Genomic DNA, 18,131 nt, shown 5'->3' with positions numbered 1-18,131 from the left:
TCCAAATCAAAATCCACAACTATCATTGCCATTTCCACAACAACAACAACCTTCTCAACAAAATCCAAATTCTCAACTCTTACTTCCATTCCAACAGAAGACAAATCAACTACCTTCCCAGCCATTGCCAAACCCCAACAATAAAAATCCTCAAAATGCTTACATGGTAGAAGGAAAACAATTTCCTACCTATATGATTGTTCCTCTTAATGATGTACAACTCAGATCTGGTATAGTTTTAGACAAGCCTTCTATAGATGCTCAAAAGCAAAGCATTTCTAAGGAAGATTCTCTTGAAGCCAATAAAGGTTCTGAAGCACCTCTTCAAAGCCCAAGCACTCAAAAAGAAAAAGAAAAAGAGTCAACCCACACAACTCCTATAGTTGAGAAACCTGCATCTTCATCTACACCTCCTTTCCTTGAGAGATTACAAATTGACAAAGGGGTGGAAAAACAAATCTTGTTGCCTGACTATGATTTTCTAGATGAATTAAAGAATGTCTGTATCAACATTCTCTTGTTACAAGCCATTAGAGAGATTCCTATTCTAACAAAAACAATAAAGGAGTTGAGTCTTAAAAGACCAGGAAGTAAACCAAGAGATACAAGAAGAATCCACCTGGTAGGAAAAATTGAAGATATCATGATGGGAAAAATTACTATGCAGAAGTATGTAGATCCCCGTAGTCCAATTGTCAAAACACATATCAATGGGGTAGAAATTCCAAATACTTTGATTGATTTAGGGGCTGCTATCAACATTATGAGTAGACAGACTATGGAATAGCTAAAACTTCCTAATCTTCTTTTTACACATACTCTACTGCAAATTGCAGATCGATCAATTATCAAACCAGATGGTGTATTAGAAGACATTTCGGTCTCCTTAGATTCTTGGGAATATCCAGTAGATTTCATGATTTTAACTCCCAAGAGTAATCTAGGAGGACACCCTCTCATCTTAGGAAGACCTTGGCTAGCCACAGTTGATGCTTTTATTAGTTGTATATTGGGGGATATGTATATTTCTGATGGTAATTCGACAAAGAAATTCAATATGTATCCTCCAGCAAAAGCAATTACAGAAATAGGAGATAATGAGTGGGTTGATGATGAGGATACTATACAACCTGTCTTTACCATTTCTGAAATTAGTGAAGATAGTCAAATTCTGAACACATTAGAAAACTTTGAAACACCTTTATAATATGACCACACACAAATTCAGTTAGATTCTGACATTGAGTATCTATCATCTAGACAAATGTCTCTTTACTCTATGGAATAATTTGGTAGTTCCGCCATTGAGATCTTTCTAGGTAAAACATTGAAAATCAACAAAAACTTGGAAAAATCACAACAGGGAGAGTTAACCAAAATCTTGCGAAAACATTCTACTGCATTTGCATGGGAGTATACTGATATGAAAGGTATTGACCCTAAGACTTGCATTCATCACATCTACATCGAGGAAAATAGTAGACCAATTAGACAACCTCAGAGAAGGATGAATCCAAACCTTAGGGAGATAGTGAAAGAAGAGCTCCAAAAACTACTCAATGTAAACTTCATTTATCCAATTTCAGATAGCCGATGGGTTTCTCCTTTGGTTATAGTACCTAAAAAGAATGGTAAATGGAGGGTATGCATTGATTACAGGGAATTGAACAAAGCAATTTTGAAGGATCACTTTCCTTTACCCTTTGTCGATCAAGTATTAGATACTCTAGCAGGCAAGAAGTACTTTTCATTCTTGGATGGTTTTAGTGGCTATAATCAGATTCAGGTAGCACCTAAAGATCAAGATAAGACCACATTTACCTGTCCATGGGGAACTTTTTCTTACCGAGTACTTCCTTTTGTATTATGTAATGCACCCGTAACATTTCAAAGGGCAGTACTAGGAATCTTTTCTGATCTAATCCATGATTGTGTAGAGGTTTATATGGATGATTTTACAGTTTATGGTGATTCATTTGAAGAGGCATTAGAGAATTTAGAAAAATTCCTTATAAGGTGTAAAGAAACAAACCTTTCATTGAGTCATGAAAAATGATTTATGATGTTTACTGAAGGTATTGTTTTGGGACATCATATTTCAGGGGATGGGATTAAAGTTGATAGATCAAAAGTTGAATTCATCTCCAAGTTACCTATTACAAATTTTCAAAAAGATGTTAGAAGTTTTCTGGGATTTATTGGATACTATAGAAGATTTATAGAAAACTTCACCAAAATAGCATCTCCACTCTTCAAATTACTTACAAAAGACTGTGAATTCATATGGGATCCTGATTGTCAATCTGCATTTGAAACTTTGAAAACAAGAATATCTGAAGCACCCATTTTGAGAGGGCCAAATTGGAAACTTCCTTTCCATATTTCTACAGATGCTTCAGATACAACTCTAGGAGTTGTGTTGGGTCAAAAGGATTTAGTTCCTTATGCCATTTACTACACCAGTAAAAATTTGACTCCCACTGAGTTGAACTATACTGTGACTGAAAAAGAGTTCTTATCTGTTGTTCATGCAATCAATAAGTTTAGACATTTTATAACAGGCTATGAAACTTTCATCCATACTGATCATTCTACAATTAGATATCTAATGAACAAACCTGTTACTAATGGCAGAGTTACAAGATGGCTCTTACTTTTACAAGAATTCAATATTACTGTGTTGGATAGACTAGGGAAACAAAATAGAGTAGCTAATTTCTTGTCTAGGATCCAAAATACTAATGAAGATTCTCCTGTAGAGGATAAGTTCCCAGATGAATATTTATTTGCAGTAACTACTAAGACTCCTTGGTATGTAGATATTGCTAACTATTTGGTTATAGGGAAGCTACCTCCACATTTATTTCCTAGTGAAAAAAGAAGAATTAGTCAGGAGAGTTCAAATTATTCATGGATTTCTAACGAATTGTTTAAAACAGGGCTAGATTGTGTGATCAGAAGATGTGTTCAGGAAGATGAAATGACTGACATCCTCAAGGCATGTCATGATGAACCATGTTATGGACACTTTGCTGACAAAAGGACGACCTATAAAATCCTTTCTTTAGGATATTATTGGCCTTCCCTCTTCATAGATACAAAACAATATGTCAGAAGGTGTGACAGTTGCCAAAGATTTGGGAGACCGACTCTTTCAAATGAAATGCCATTACAACCACAGGTACTCATCGAACCCTTTGAAAAATGGGCTTTAGATTTCATTGAACCCATTAATCCACCATTGAAACAAAAGAAGTATATATTGGTATGCACTGATTATGTCACTAAATGGGTAGAAGCCAAAGCATTTCCTTCTGCCAGTGAAAATTCAGTTGTTAATTTTCTTTATGAGGATATTTTTACTCATTTTGGTGTCCCAAGAGAAATTGTGACAGATCAGGGAAGTCAATTTACATCTAACTTGATGGAGAATCTGATGGAAGAATACAAAATCAAGCACATAAAATCTACTCCTTACCATCCGCAAGAAAATGGCTAAGTGGAGTCTACAAACAAAGTTCTTGAGAGCATCATCACCAAAATTGTCCATCTACACAAAAGAGATTGGGCAGAAAGGCTTCCTGAAGCCTTGTGGGCCTACAGAATTACATGGAGGAATACAACAAGACATTCTCCCTATGAACTCGTTTATTGGAAAGAAGTCCTGCTCCCCATTGAGTTTCAAGTCAAGACTTTCAAGATGGCAGTTCAGTTGGGGATGAATCTATCAGAAGCCCAAAAGCACAGAATGGAGCAGCTGAATGAGCTAGATGAGATTAGACAAGAAGCAATCTTAAGAACTGATCTAGTTCAACATCAAAGAGCTAAGTGGCATGACAGATACATCAAAGAGAAAAAGTTTCAAGAGGGAGATTGGGCACTACTGTTTGATTCCAAGTTTAAAGACTTCAAAGGTAAATTTCAGACCCATTGGCTTGGGCCATATGAAATTGACAGTCTTTAGCAATGGAGCAGTAAGAATCAAGACCATTGATGAATTTCAAACTCCTCTTATTGTGAATGGCCACAGATTGAAAATTTATCATAAGTAACTCTCAAAACAGGAATTTGTCAAAATATTTCAAGAGAATTCTGCAATAAGGCTGGTGAAGAAGAATCCTTCTTCCCCACTAGCCTAGCCTTTATTTATTTCAGTTAAAAAAAAATAAAAAAATTGTATAAGCCTGAAAACCAATCACAGATTGGCGGTCTTATACAGAAAATGTAGAGTGAAAATCAGGGACACCTGACACTCTATATTTTCCAAAAAAAAAAATCTCTCCTTCTTTCTCATTTTCACTTCACTTCATTTGCCATTCCACTCCATCTCCATTTTCATCTCACTTCACTCTGCTTCATCTCACTCCATTTCATTCATTTCATCAATAAATGTCTCTTTCAGGACCATTTTTCACTCAATTAATTATTTTCTAATTCAAGCCAGGTGAGTGTTGTGTTAGTTTCCACAGCTGGAAGCAGTTTCCACGGCTGGAGGCAGTTTCCGTAGCCAGAAGCAGTTTCTGCAGCCACCACTCTGTTTTTCAAAATTTACAGTCAAAATGTTAGTGCAATAATCATAAAAATGCAGGTGTGACTGAGCATATGCTATGAAGACATGGAGCATCTCCAGACATCAATAAAGAGCAGTTGGTTAAAGGCTAATGGACAACAAATGACAAGGTTTTCAAAGGTATGAGCAAAAATTTCTTTCAAATAGCAATTAAAGTCACAATTATGCATAGTTGTCAAACCATAAAAGCTCTACTATGTGAAATGATCGTCACGATAGCTCCATTACCCATTACCATCCCATGATATTATTTTGCACACCATGCATTCATTTCTTAACGGTCTCATGATTGATTTTCGGGTTTAAACTCATAGTCGACTGCACTTTCATACACCACCTGTAATCATGAGATGTGACCTATCTCATTACGGCTCCTCTCCACCGCATTTTCCGCAGCCATTCATTAAACATGTAACGTTTCTCATGCGACCGTTTAATTCAAAATCCCAACTTCACTCCATTTCCTTACCATTCTATTAAGACCATCTTCTTCACATACGTATGCAGTTCATCTTGTGAACTCACCACGACTGCTCATCCTCTGTTCTGCTTGTAATTCCGAAACACTCTCGTTACTTGCTATCCATCTACCGATTGCAGCCACTGTATTTTTGCCATAAACCCTGCAACCGAGCCACCTTCCCTCTGTTAAACCCTCACACGCAATTGAATTTTCAGTTGAATTTCAAAACAGAGGAAGGAATGGGACGATTACTAAGGACCTTAATATTTAGAAGGTTACCCTCAAGAAAAAGATTTGTTGAAGAAAGAAAAATGGTTATGCTTCATCCAAAAATTCAAGGGCCATAATAAAGAGGTAACCAAAGCCTTTGCACGGTCTTGTCACACGGAATCAGTCAAAAGTGCAGACACAACCGACCTTCCTAGAAGTCTAAGACATTCTAATGACAAACAAGACAAACTAGAACTATCCTTCTCTAAACATGCATTATGATATGAGAAATCAAGTGTTTCGTTCTTACCTTTGTCCAAACGTTGTTGTAGAAGTCCAAGCTTTGTTGATCTGGATGAGCTCCTCCTTTTCTCCAAAACCTGCAATCACCAACAGTCAAACAATTAAATAGCACCTGATTATAACATAAAACAAAGCATATTCAACATATAGACCAAGGAGTACATGAAATAACCCATAAACAACAAGTTATTGAGAAGAATGGACCAATTTGCATTAAAGGTAATCAAAAAGAACCATTACAACCTGAGCCTTGGTGTTGTGCAAGCTCCTTCCAGGGTCCACAAGAGTCTTCCTCTACTTTGACAAAGCTCACCCACTTCCAAATAGAACAAGCAAAGATGGCAATCTCTCCTCACAAGCTTCTAAATGGGAGTCCTAATTCCTGCAGCATTTACCCTTAGAAATGTATAGCTTTCAACCTCCCTCCTTCTGGCCCAATGCCTGTATTTATATTGCTCAAGAGGAAGTTAATCAGGTCCACCATCAATGGGATAGTCCCCTCTTTGGATGGGATCACTCCCTTATTGATGGGATAAGTTCCTCTTTGGTAGGGGTGCATGAACCATCTGGAGGCGCTCAATACACGTCGAACAACCTTCTAGAATGCTCTAGAAATGACCACAAGTAAGTTTTTGAAGATAAAACTTGCGCATTTTAACCTTTTCAGAGGGACGCACCTGCCCCTTTAGATACAGAGCATCCTTGGACGCAGAAATCATGAACATTAGGTGCGTACCCGCAGGCAAGGTTGAGAGAACTTGCGTACCCAGAGATAAACACATTTATAAAGACTTTCTCTCTTTCTTGGAGTTTGACATGGATAGCAGAGGTATAAGACTTGCTTAAGAGGGTAGTATGACTGTTGATAGAGCCATACCAACTGTAAATAGCCATGGTGACATTTTTTGGTGTAACAGATTGCCCCCTAAAGTGCGAAGCCTGGAATAGATTAGGGTTTTGTATTATCTAGGAAGGGTGAAGCGCTTTATCATTTCAAGGATTATCTCGTGGAGAGCCTGGTTGGAACCTGCAATTTTCAACACAAAATACATGTATAAGATTATATCATCACTGAGGTAGGCATTCCCATACTCAGATAAAAACTTTAACTAACAGACTAACTACTCTGATACATGAATGATTTTGCAATACATCATAATCATAGAATTTTGTAGACACAGTATGGGCACAGCCATCTGTTTATGATTAGTCTACTTAGATAATGAATACAAAACTCCTCGCAGCCTGGATGGTAAAGATTCGATCCAGGGTCTTCATTCCTACTTCTCGAATTGGTACGATTCTAGCCATGCGTATAAATGAGTCGATGTCGAACATGGTAGAAACCACTTGATTACCAGTTGATGATGTGAACTGTTAACAAGCGTGAGAGAGACCACCAGTAAAGTCAATGGTTCTCAAAGTACCCAGTACAATCCATGAGATGTGAATGAATGAGTTGATGTCGAACATTTCACGGAATCCTTCGATCGAAAGTCAATGATGTAAACTGACGTCAAAGGTGAGAAACCTGCCATTGATGCATGCAGACTTCAAGGTACTGACGATTTCTAAGTCATCTCTCTAGATAATGTGCTGATGTCGATAGAAAGTGACCCGTTGCAGGCAAGCCCACAACACGAAATCATCGTTCAAGTTGAATAAATGTTGCTCTAAGGACTGACTCAGGGATGGTCAAATGGATGACAAGTATTTTGCAGATGAAAGTTTTGTTTGCAGACCTCTTGAACACATAACGACACGACAGATGGTTTGGTGGTAAATAACTCAAAGTTAATCCCCGGAACCCCGCTGAAGACTTTCAAAGTGGTTTGATCAATTGTGAGGTAAAGGATTTCCCAACCCAGGTGAATGAAAAGTGTCGTGTTCAAGAGTGGTAGTAAAGCTTCTTCTGAGACAAAAGGTAACAAATAGGCTCATTCTTCTCTTTTTCCCCCACCATTTCTGGCAAGTACCTCTTTATTTTTAACAAGCTTGAGGAGGATAACATATGCTTGATTATAAGCTCATCCTTCGGATGAGTCCAACCCAGTTTTGATTCGAACCCTAGGAAGGAGTGGTTCGTTCCTGTTTGTAATTGAACAGGTCCTTTACTGTGAAATGTTTTAACGAGCCCATTATAGGAAAAACTCGGCGTTTTTCAATTTTAGAGAGTCTGAAAAACTTAAGAAGACTCTAAGTTGAACTTTTTCGTAGATTTGTGTCCCTCAAGCCCGAAAAAGTATAAAATAATACCTGGGGGAACCGCTTGATCTTGCGACCAAGGAGTAATTTCATAATTAGTGCCACTGACCTGAAAAGTAAAAAGCGATTATGGACACGTCGTTTTATTTCCATATCGAGTTTGAAACGACAAAAACCCGGCAATCTTTTCCTGATTTTACGGTCAGAAAAGAGCTATAAGGGGACCGTCTTTTAATTCAGTTTTAACGAGTGTAAAAGAAACGCTCGGCAATCTTTTCATTTTTTAGGAGTCAGAAAAGGGCTTAAAAGATGACTCTGATATTTTGTTCGTGAAAAAATGACAATTTTCCCTCTAAGTCCCTTTGTCCTGCACAAAAGCGACACATTACTCATACCTGTTTAAGATAGGCAAAAATACATCGAAAAACATCTTTCCATGGTGAAAAATGAACAAATTCATCCAAAAAACCTATAAAAAGACTTTTTACCATGTCATTTTTACCGTTTGACTGTTGAGGTTGAAAAAGGAGCTTTTGACAAGAAACTTCTCGTGGTCGCTGCAGAAAATCCGACCGTTAGAATCGAACGCCGTCTCTTCCAGGTATTTCACAACATCCTCCTTGTCAATTTCATCCATTTAGAAATTTATTTTAGGTTTCATTTTTTATTTTTGGGGGTTTTGGGTTTTGAAAACCGCTCTGCGGGGGACGCAGGTTCCCTAAAGGCTGGCTTGCGTCCCTCGAATTTTTCCTACACAGGGAAAAGGTCGGGGGACGCAGGCTACCTTCAGGCCACCTGCGTCCCGGCGCACTATGCGCCAAACGCGGGGTGCGTCCTCCGCAAAACGCGGATTTAACCATTGAATTTACCCAAAATTTGTTCTAATGCCTGTTTGTTCATGTGTAGGGCACTTATCATGCTGGATTGGAGAGAAAGAGAGCATGAGGAGGTTGATGAAGCTGCAATCAATCATCAACCTTCCCTCGATGCCCTAAGAGGATGTGGATTATACAAATACTGGGCCATACCTGGCATGAGGGCTCAGGTAAGATTCTTGGAGTGGCTGGTCGAGAGATGGAACGTTCAAGAGCAATGATTTTATATCGGGGGGCAACAACTCGAGATAGAGCCCTCTGATATCTACTTTCTCACTGGCTTGCCGAATAGAGGCGAGCAACTCAATCTAGCCGGGACTAGGCCGGGTGGCCAATCCCTTGATAGTCTCCGAGCAGATTGGTGCCTACCTGATCGACACCATGCGAAAGGCATAGAGATCAAATACATCTCTCGGCATGAAATCATGGTCTTAGCTTTCACTGTGACCAGGATTTGTGGCTCAGCCACTTTACATATTGCCACTGGGTCCCAAATGCAGATGGCAATTGACTGTCTCCAAGGCACCATCTTCAACTGGTGTGATGCGGTGTCGGCTAACTTGAAAGCTCAACTGACCAGGGAAAAGACCGGGAAACTAAAGACCTTCGGATATGGGCCTATAGTCATGAGCTTTGCCTTAGAGAGAATTCCGATGCTGATCCCTCAGCATCTCACTGTTGATATTTTGGGTCCTTAGGAGCCAAAGCTGGTACGATGGGTTGCGGTGATGGCCCGGCATCCGGACGAGGGTGCGGCAGTTGTTCGATTCACTGACAGTTATTTTCACTAGTTAGAGGACCAGGTGTTTGCGATTCAGGACTTTCTGTATGCCGGAGTAGATTTTCGAGGTGATCCGGACATGGTTCTTCCACAGGGAGAACAATGGGATGACAGAGGTACTTTATTTTTCACGAGTTTTCAAATTATGTATTTTTTTTTTGTTTTTTATATATATCGTCTCAAAACTGACAGTAAAATTTTAAAAATGCAGATGTTGGTCCACAGTGTCCAGCCAACCTCCGGCCTTTTGAGAGGAGACTTCCAGTTGCACCGGTACCGGCCCCACAGGACACAGCAGCCGCAGAGGTACTAGCTGAGTTGGAGCATGATCTACAGCGTCTGACGGCGGATATACCTGAGACTACTATGGATGATATTCCTATCAGACTTCAGCGCTATGTAGTCACGGTCCCTGGACCGTTTAGGAGATTTTTGCGCAAGGTAGCCCGTGCAGTGGTGTCATACAGAGAGCACCACCAGTGATTGGCTAGTCACTTTGTAGACACATGTAACATTTTTGACTTTTTGTACCCTATCATTTTTCCGATCATAAGGTGTTTTTCAACCTATGATCGAAGACGATGTATATTTTTTGACACACTCCTATCTATATATCACTATTACCGGCTCATCTTGTTTAACATGTATGATGAAATGTTTTTAAATTTACTTGCATGATTATCGTAAATGTCTGTCCAACACTCGAGAAGCAATTGCATCTGCTAATGTATTTAAGGACCTTGGAATATGCTGATATTCAATGTAATCAAATTCACGTTCCAAGAGACGCACTCTCAAAAACAACCTTAATAACACAGGATTTCTAATGGCATAGACTCTATTAAGCTGTAATACAACAAGTTCAGAATCTAACCTCACTATCAAACGTCGAATTCCAAATGAAATAGATTCGGATAATAATTCAACCACTGCACTGTATTCTACAATGTTGTTCGTTGTTTGACCGAGGCTTACCCCATGCATAGAAACTAATTCGTCAGAGGGTGAATAGATAACCCAAGCTGCGGAAGAGATATTCCGTGTACTACGACAAGCACCATCAGCAAATCCAATGTATGTTTGGAGGGGCGTCGACATCTACAATATCAAGAGAAAAACCAAGATAAGCCAGAATAACGACGAAAAACACACTCACTAAGCTAAGCACACTGACTAACTAACAATCATACTAGCTAGAAAGAAAAACTAACCTAACTAAAAAATTCTCCATACCCACCATTTAAGCATAATACCTCTTTAGGTAAAGTCCATTTCTGGGTTTACCCAAAGAGTCCCCATCAAAATCTACCAGCTCATAAGCCCCTTTTGCTAGCTTTCGCTTTACAATATAGGGTCCATGCCACATAGGAACGAATTTTCCAGCACCTAGCTTATCGTTAGCTTGATAATATAAAAGCACTAGGTCTCCCTCCGAAAAACTTCGAGGGGTCACATTTCTATCATACTGAGCTTTCATTCGCTTCGCGTGAGTCTCGATTGCCAATGCAGCGTCACGTCGAGTCTCATCTAATTTAGCTAAGTACAATAAACGTTTCTCCTCTTCGGAAGTAGCTGGGAGTAATTCGACAGCCATTTGAAGTGATGGGATTTCGCATTCAATGGGTAACACAGCTTCCAAGCCATAAACTAGCTGGAAAGGAGTGAACTCTGTTGAGGTTTTCACTGAGGTTCAGTATGCCCATAGAGCCGAAAATAACATGTTGTGCCAATTCGACCGATGAATACCAATGGTTCGTCGGATCATGATAACTAGAACTTTGTTGATAGACTCAACCAAACCGTTTGCTTGCGGATAATAAGGAGTAGAGCTGTCGTGGCGCAAACCAAGCTGGCTTGTAAGCTCAGTCATCATGTTGTTTCGAAAATGGCTCCCATGGTCAGTAATGATTGCTTGTGGGACACCAAACCTAGTTATAATATGATTGAATACGAAAACTGCAGTTGTTTTGCCGCTTGTGTCGAATGTAGGCATCGCCTCGGCCCATTTAGTGAAATAATCAACCGCGAGGATGATATACGCATGCCCCCCGGACGAGTGAGGGTTACAAGTAATAAAGTCGATACCCCATTTGGCGAATGGACCAACGACAATTATAGGGTGGAGAGGAGCAGGTGGTGCGCGCATCTTTCGATCAAACACTTGGCAGTTGTGGCACTTCCGGATTGCAATGATACAATCTTTAAACATAGATGGCCAGAAGTAACCAGCGCGCAACACCTTCTGAGCTGTGGCATACCCAGACATATGACCGCCACATGCTCCAGAGTGACAATCATTTAAAACTCTCTCAGCCTCTTCGTGTGTTAGACAACGTCGAAAAACTAAGTCTGCCCCCCGGCGATAAAGTGTATCTCCAATAATTTTGTATTGCTGGGATTGAAACCGAATTTTTCGATGTTCCGTTTTTGAAGCTTCAGGCCGAAAGGTTTGGGTTTGGAGATAGATGATTATATCTCCGTACCACGGATCTAAAGTACTGATAAGAAACAAAGATTCGTCTGCAATGGACTCTTCTGCCACAGTCTCTGTGTCAGTACGCGGGAAATCACACATCAATTCCGCAAAAACTAAGGATTTCTTAGACTTGGACTTCTCAAATTCCAAGTCGAACTCTTGCAGGATAACGATCCATTTCGAGTACTTGCCCCCTAGCAGTTGTTTTGTCAAAATGTAAATCATAGGGTTGCAATCCGAAATAATTGTAGTTTTACGGAGAAGAATGTAGTGACGAAAACGCTGGACAGCTTGAACGGCTGCCAGGGACAATTTCTCCACATGCGAATATTTTAGCTCAGTGGGATTTAAGGTCCTACTGAGATAATATATCACATGTTCCGCTCTGAATTCATCTTCTTGAACTAACACCATTCCAATGGTGGAATGCGAAGCTGCGAGGTATAAGAAGTAGTCCTGGTTGTAGTTGGGAGGATGCAACAATGGTGCATGGGTCAACGCGTGTTTAAGTGCATCAAAAGATTGTTGGGCAATCTCGTCCCAAAAGAATTGAACGTTCTGTTTCAACAACCGTGTAAAACCTTTAGTGACCTCGGCGTAGTTTGGGATGAATCGGCGTAAAACGTTCGCTTTCCCTTGCAAACTTTGGAGTTGGCGCAAACTCGAAGGAGGAGGCAATTTGATGATAGCCTCGACTTTCGAGGGATCGACGCGAATGCCGGCTTTTGAAACAACAAATCCCAGCAATCGACCTGTTTCTATACAGAAAACACACTTGTGGGGATTCAACCGAATTCGATAATGCCTACACCTCATAAAGATTGCTCGTAAGTGGACAAGGTGATCAGCTCGATGTAAAGAATGAGCAGGCAAATCATCGAGATACGGTTGCACAATGTGCTTGATGTCGTGAAATGCATAAGACATCGCGCGTTGAAAAGTGGCCCTGGCATTCTTAAGCCCAAAAGGTAATTTGCAATAAGCAAACGTCCCCCATGGACAAATGAATGCCGTTTTTGGTTGGTCGGCAGGTAGAATATTGATTTGATTATAGCCCGAAAAACCATCCATGAAGGAAAACATTTCACTTCCGGCACAATCATCAATAATTTGATCGATATAAGGCATAGGATAGTTTTCTTTTGGACAAGCTCGATTGATATCCCTATAATCGATACAGATTCTTATTGTTCCTTGTTTCTTGTTGACCGGAACAATATTCGATACCCAATCCGTTAACGGGATCGGATAAATGAAACCTGCTTTCAACAGCTTTTCGACTTCTGCTTTAATCGCAGCCGCTTTTCGAGGGTGAATCTGACGCAACCGTTGCCGGACGGGTTTAGCATCCGGGTAGGTCTTGATTTCATGAACAACAATGGCAGGATCGATTCCCGGCATTTCCTCGTAAGACTAGGCAAACACATCGCGGAATTCTTGGAATAAGGCCTTGTAAGTTTGGATTTCTTCTTCTGTACATGCGGCACCTATATGAATGTTCTCCTCAATTCCGGGCTTCACTGAAATATCAATGGGAATAGTACGAGAAATATTCCCTAAATTCAACTCTGAATCAGAATGTTTCGTTGGATCCTGAGCGTCTTTGACATATTCAGCGGTAAAGATAGATGAAAAATCATTTTCAAATGCATCATCCTTAGGTAAAAACGAAGATCTGTGATGGAGATCCTCCCATGGTAGATCGTCTACACTTAGGATTTCGCGAAGTTGTTCGTCAGATGACACGACTTCGGGAAACGCTATCCGTTCTAAGGTTGAGGTGAAAAGTGATTCTTCACTGACCACATTCATTTGGTCGATCTCGGTTGAATGAGAGTCGGTAAAAGACAAGAGAGCTTCATAAGCAATTTCATATGGACTCAAGGGCATAGCATTACCGAATGAGTCTATCTCAGAATCAGATGGGACAATCCAAGGATCATCATAAATAATGTTTTCTGATGTAATCATATGAACTGATGTAAATGAAGGTTCTACGCTGAGTGGAGGGAGAGGAAAAGTTCCCAGTAAACCTAACTAAACCTACACCAATGTCCCTATAAGGGATTGTCGTCTTACCGACATGCTGGATACTTTCTGAAGAGGCTGGGTCGGATGAAAAGTATGTCATCTGATCAATAGTCACGATCTTACCGTTATGTGGAACTTAATTACTCTGAAGACCGATGAAACGACCGCTGTCATAGCATATGACCAACTCCGACCCAAAAGAAGGTTGTAGTCTAGAGGGGCATCAACCACTTCCACATCCAGACTAACGGTTTTACCTTCTACCCCTATAGGAAATTCCTGTAGAATACCAAACGGACGGAACCCACGGCCATCAAAGGCCTTAAGGATGGTGGGGGATTGGTTCAACGAAGGAGAACCAAGGGATCTCCAACATTGAATCGACATAATACACGTAGAAGCTCCCTCATCAATCACAATCCTATGAATAGGCCTGTTTTTTACTATCACTGGAATTTGGAAAGCCATTTGATGGGGGAGACGCGGTGTACTATTTTCTAGATCGAAGATCATTAGATTCGGATCCTGAACATCAACAGCTCCTATAGCCGACAAAAGCAATTTTCGTTGTGCTGGGCATGATTGCAGCACTTCTAACGCCGACATTGCGGAGGGTGAAACAGCTAAGTCCTCAACAATGTTGTAATTCTGGGCCGCTCTCGCATGTGGATTGAAAGCAGACCTTCGAAGTACACCCTTGGCGGGCGGTTTAATTACTAAGTCTGGGTTAGGTTTCTCGATCTGTAGTGGATCGGAACCAGGAGCTGAGGTTGATGGGTTAGAGTGAGAAGATTCTGCTTCCTTACCATCAACAGGATTCTTACTACCATAATCTTGCGATCGAGTCGCAATCCTCACATGAGACATCATCAAAATGGGTTCTTCACTGGCATTCGAGGAAGAACCTATCATCTTATTCTCCTGCTCCGGAAATGGATTTTTTAACACAGCAGGAGTGGGAGAACCTTTGACTATTTTCACTACCTCGGCCCGATGAGGGCAATCTCTCGTAAAATGATCCTCTTCACAAATAAGACAAGGATATCGAGGTTTGCGCTTTTCGTCATTGGTTTCCGACTTTTCTGTTTTCTCCTTCGAAGCCTTGTCTGCTTTAGCCTTCTTCTTTCCTTTCTTCTTTCCGCTGTTTTTTGGTTTGGCCGTAGATGACTCTACAGCGTGAATATCGGCGGTAAGTTCAGGAGAAGACTCTCCTGTCGGGGAATCGGGCAAAGTGATAATAGGAGTAGTTGAAGCCTTGGAAGACTTCTTCTTGCTCTTTGTATTCACGATACCAATCATACCATCAGCGGCATGAGATCCCGAAGGAGCAGCAACGATTTGATTCGACTTTGGAAGATCCGGAATCTTCTCGTGTAATGTACCCGACTGAGTGTAAACTAAGTCAAGGTATTGCGCCTGAGCAATGACTTGCTCCTCAGTAACTACTTCGGCCTTAGCTACATCTTCAGTAATCCTTGGTAATAATGATTTAACAAACCATTCAGCTAAGATTTGGTCCGAGATAAAAACTTTCACTAGCCTTCTTCGACGTCTCCACTCATGAATGTGATCGGAAATATACGTGGAGGTTGATTGTTTTAGTGAAGTTAATAACTCCGTACCGTTATCGTATCTGACCGGTAACTGAAAGTGAGTTAAGAACGAGGTAGCTAACTGGCTAAAATTGTAAAAAGAGGCCCGTGGTAACTCAATGTACCACTTGGCCGCGAGACCAATGAGTGTACGCTGGAAAAGACGTAAGCGGATCGAATCATCCGAGATAGAATTTGAAGCACACCAGAGGTGGTAAGTCATCACGTGATTGGACGGATCCTCTCCAGACTTACCTTCGAACTTGGGTATATCGCTGGGCAACTTATTTGGCATTGGCGGCCAGAACGAAAGATATTGAATTGGATCGTTCGTTAGGCGCGTCAAGTCTGGTAAATCCAAAGTTGCGATAAACGGTAACTGCCGGTTAGGATCTCTAAAACTCTGGGTCACAATACCGGCCCCAGGAGGAGGATATCCAGGATAACTAGGAACAGGAGTCACATTTGGGATATTATATCCTCCTGGAAAACCAGGATTAACCGGACCGTACTGGGGTTGCTGAGGTTGTTGATAAGTGTACCCAGGATACGGTTGATACTGGTAAACTGGTTGTTGGACAGCTTGCCCAGGTTGGTACTGTCCCTGGTACGGAGGTTGAACAAATTGAGGTTGAGTAGTGACAACCGTACTTATACCAGGCTGGCCTACAGGCATCTGGACCGTGGTTTGAATCGTAGATCCGGACAACGGTACAGATGTTTGTGGAGTGGTTACAGAGACAGTAGAAACCGGAGCCGTCGATACTCCAGAAGTAAGTATGGTAGATGTGGTGGTAGTTGCAGCAGCCGTTTGAGATGGAGTAATAGGTGCGATTGGCGGCTGAGTAACTACCGAAGTTACAGAGGTTTGAACACTTGACTGGACAGGTTGCGGTTGCTGGGGTGGACCAGAAACTACAGGTTGTCCAGCTTGAGGTACCGACTGTATACTTGGCTGCAACACCTGTTGACCCTGTGATGGATCCCACACTAACATTCCAGGGTATTGACCCATAACAGGTTGAGGATACTGAGATCCATAGCCATATTGAGGATAGGATTGATAATTGTAAGGTGCAGTTCCCATACCTTGACCATATGATTGACCTTGAGGTGGTTGATAACCTTGACCTGAGTATTGACCTTGAGGTTGATAACCTTGAGGTAAATACGGGTACTGGGGTTGACCTTGACCTTGAGGTTGGTATCCTTGAGGTTGATACCCTTGGGGTTGATACCCTTGGGGTTGCTATCCTTGAGGTTGCCATCCTTGAGGTTATATTGATACTGAGGTTGACCTTGGGGTACATATTGAGGCTGGGGTTGACCTTGAGGTATGTATTGCCCTATAGGAGCGTACTGACCTTGAGGTTGCCCCCCAGTCACGAATGAAGTACCTTGAGGTTGCCCCCCAGGCATTAACAGAGGCTGCCCCCTAGGCGGTAATTGGCCACCTTGAGGTTGGGAAACGGGAACTGAACCTGACATCATGTAAATGTCTCCTACACCCAATGGTACATTACCATTGTTTCCAACTAATAACCCATGATCAGTGGGTTGAGGAGATGATCCTGCAAAGGTACCAGAAAGAGATTGATACCCAGTAGGAACAGAAGGACCGCCATGTAAAAAAGATTCAGGACTTTGTGTAAACACGGACGACTGACCAGACATATTTACAGGAGTATGAATACCTCCAGGTGGAAAAGGAGTATGAGGTGTAGAAAAAACTATCCCAAAGTTGTCTAAATAATTGGTTAACGAAAGGTACCAAGTAGTACTTCTAGGAGGACTGTAAAAGATAGATTCACGCTCCCTTAGATCAAGGGTAATTTGATCTTCAGGATCAGAGACGCCTATTTCTTCCTCTGGAACAAGTTCTTCAATAGCAATCAAACCAACAGGAAGATTTTCGGTGATAATTCTTTCTATTCTCGGTGAATCAGGAACACTAGGAGTCAGAGTAACAGGTTCAGATATTTCTGGTTCTTCGCCTGTATCACTAGCAGATGAAAAACTACCAACAAGCTCAGAAACTGTAACAGCTTCGGGATTATAACCTGTCTCTAAACTTTGGTAATCTGGATGGACCACCAAGGAAGATTCTCCTTCTTCAGGTGAACCTACTCTACTGCCACTAGGAGGAGTTACAAGGACCTTTAAACCTTCTAGATGACTGGACTCGTCTTGAGGAGGTTCACCCCTAAGTCTACGGGATCTTCTCAACAATTCGGCCACAGAAACAACTTCAGGAGACTGGCCCCGAAGTCTACGAGACTGTCTCGGTAATTCCGCCACAGCTAAAAACTTTTAACTACTACACACGAAAACAAAATAAAATTTCAAATCAAACCACCTAAAGTCTCTAAAGAACCAAACAAATTTGAATCACACGCCTAAAGAATCTAGAGTGTCAAACCAAACACAAACAGTAGTCTTCCGGACCAAAAGCGCTAGTTGGTGATGAAGCCCAACCTCGCTGGATTCAGTACAGAAATGGCGGGTGGAACAGTTACCCCGGCAACCTGCTTAATGAATAGACTGGACCAAGTTCCTCCACTTTAACCGTCTCGAGTGAAGTGAACCCCCCAGAAAATCCAAGTGAGTATAGCCAATGTCTGCTCC

Source organism: Pinus tabuliformis, chromosome X (assembly GCF_031772625.1).
Source record: "Pinus tabuliformis cultivar Carrire ecotype Pingquan chromosome X, CPIR1, whole genome shotgun sequence".
NCBI lineage: Eukaryota > Viridiplantae > Streptophyta > Pinopsida > Pinales > Pinaceae > Pinus > Pinus tabuliformis.
The sequence above is the reverse complement of the archived record's forward strand: the minus strand, read 5'-3'. Positions refer to the sequence as shown.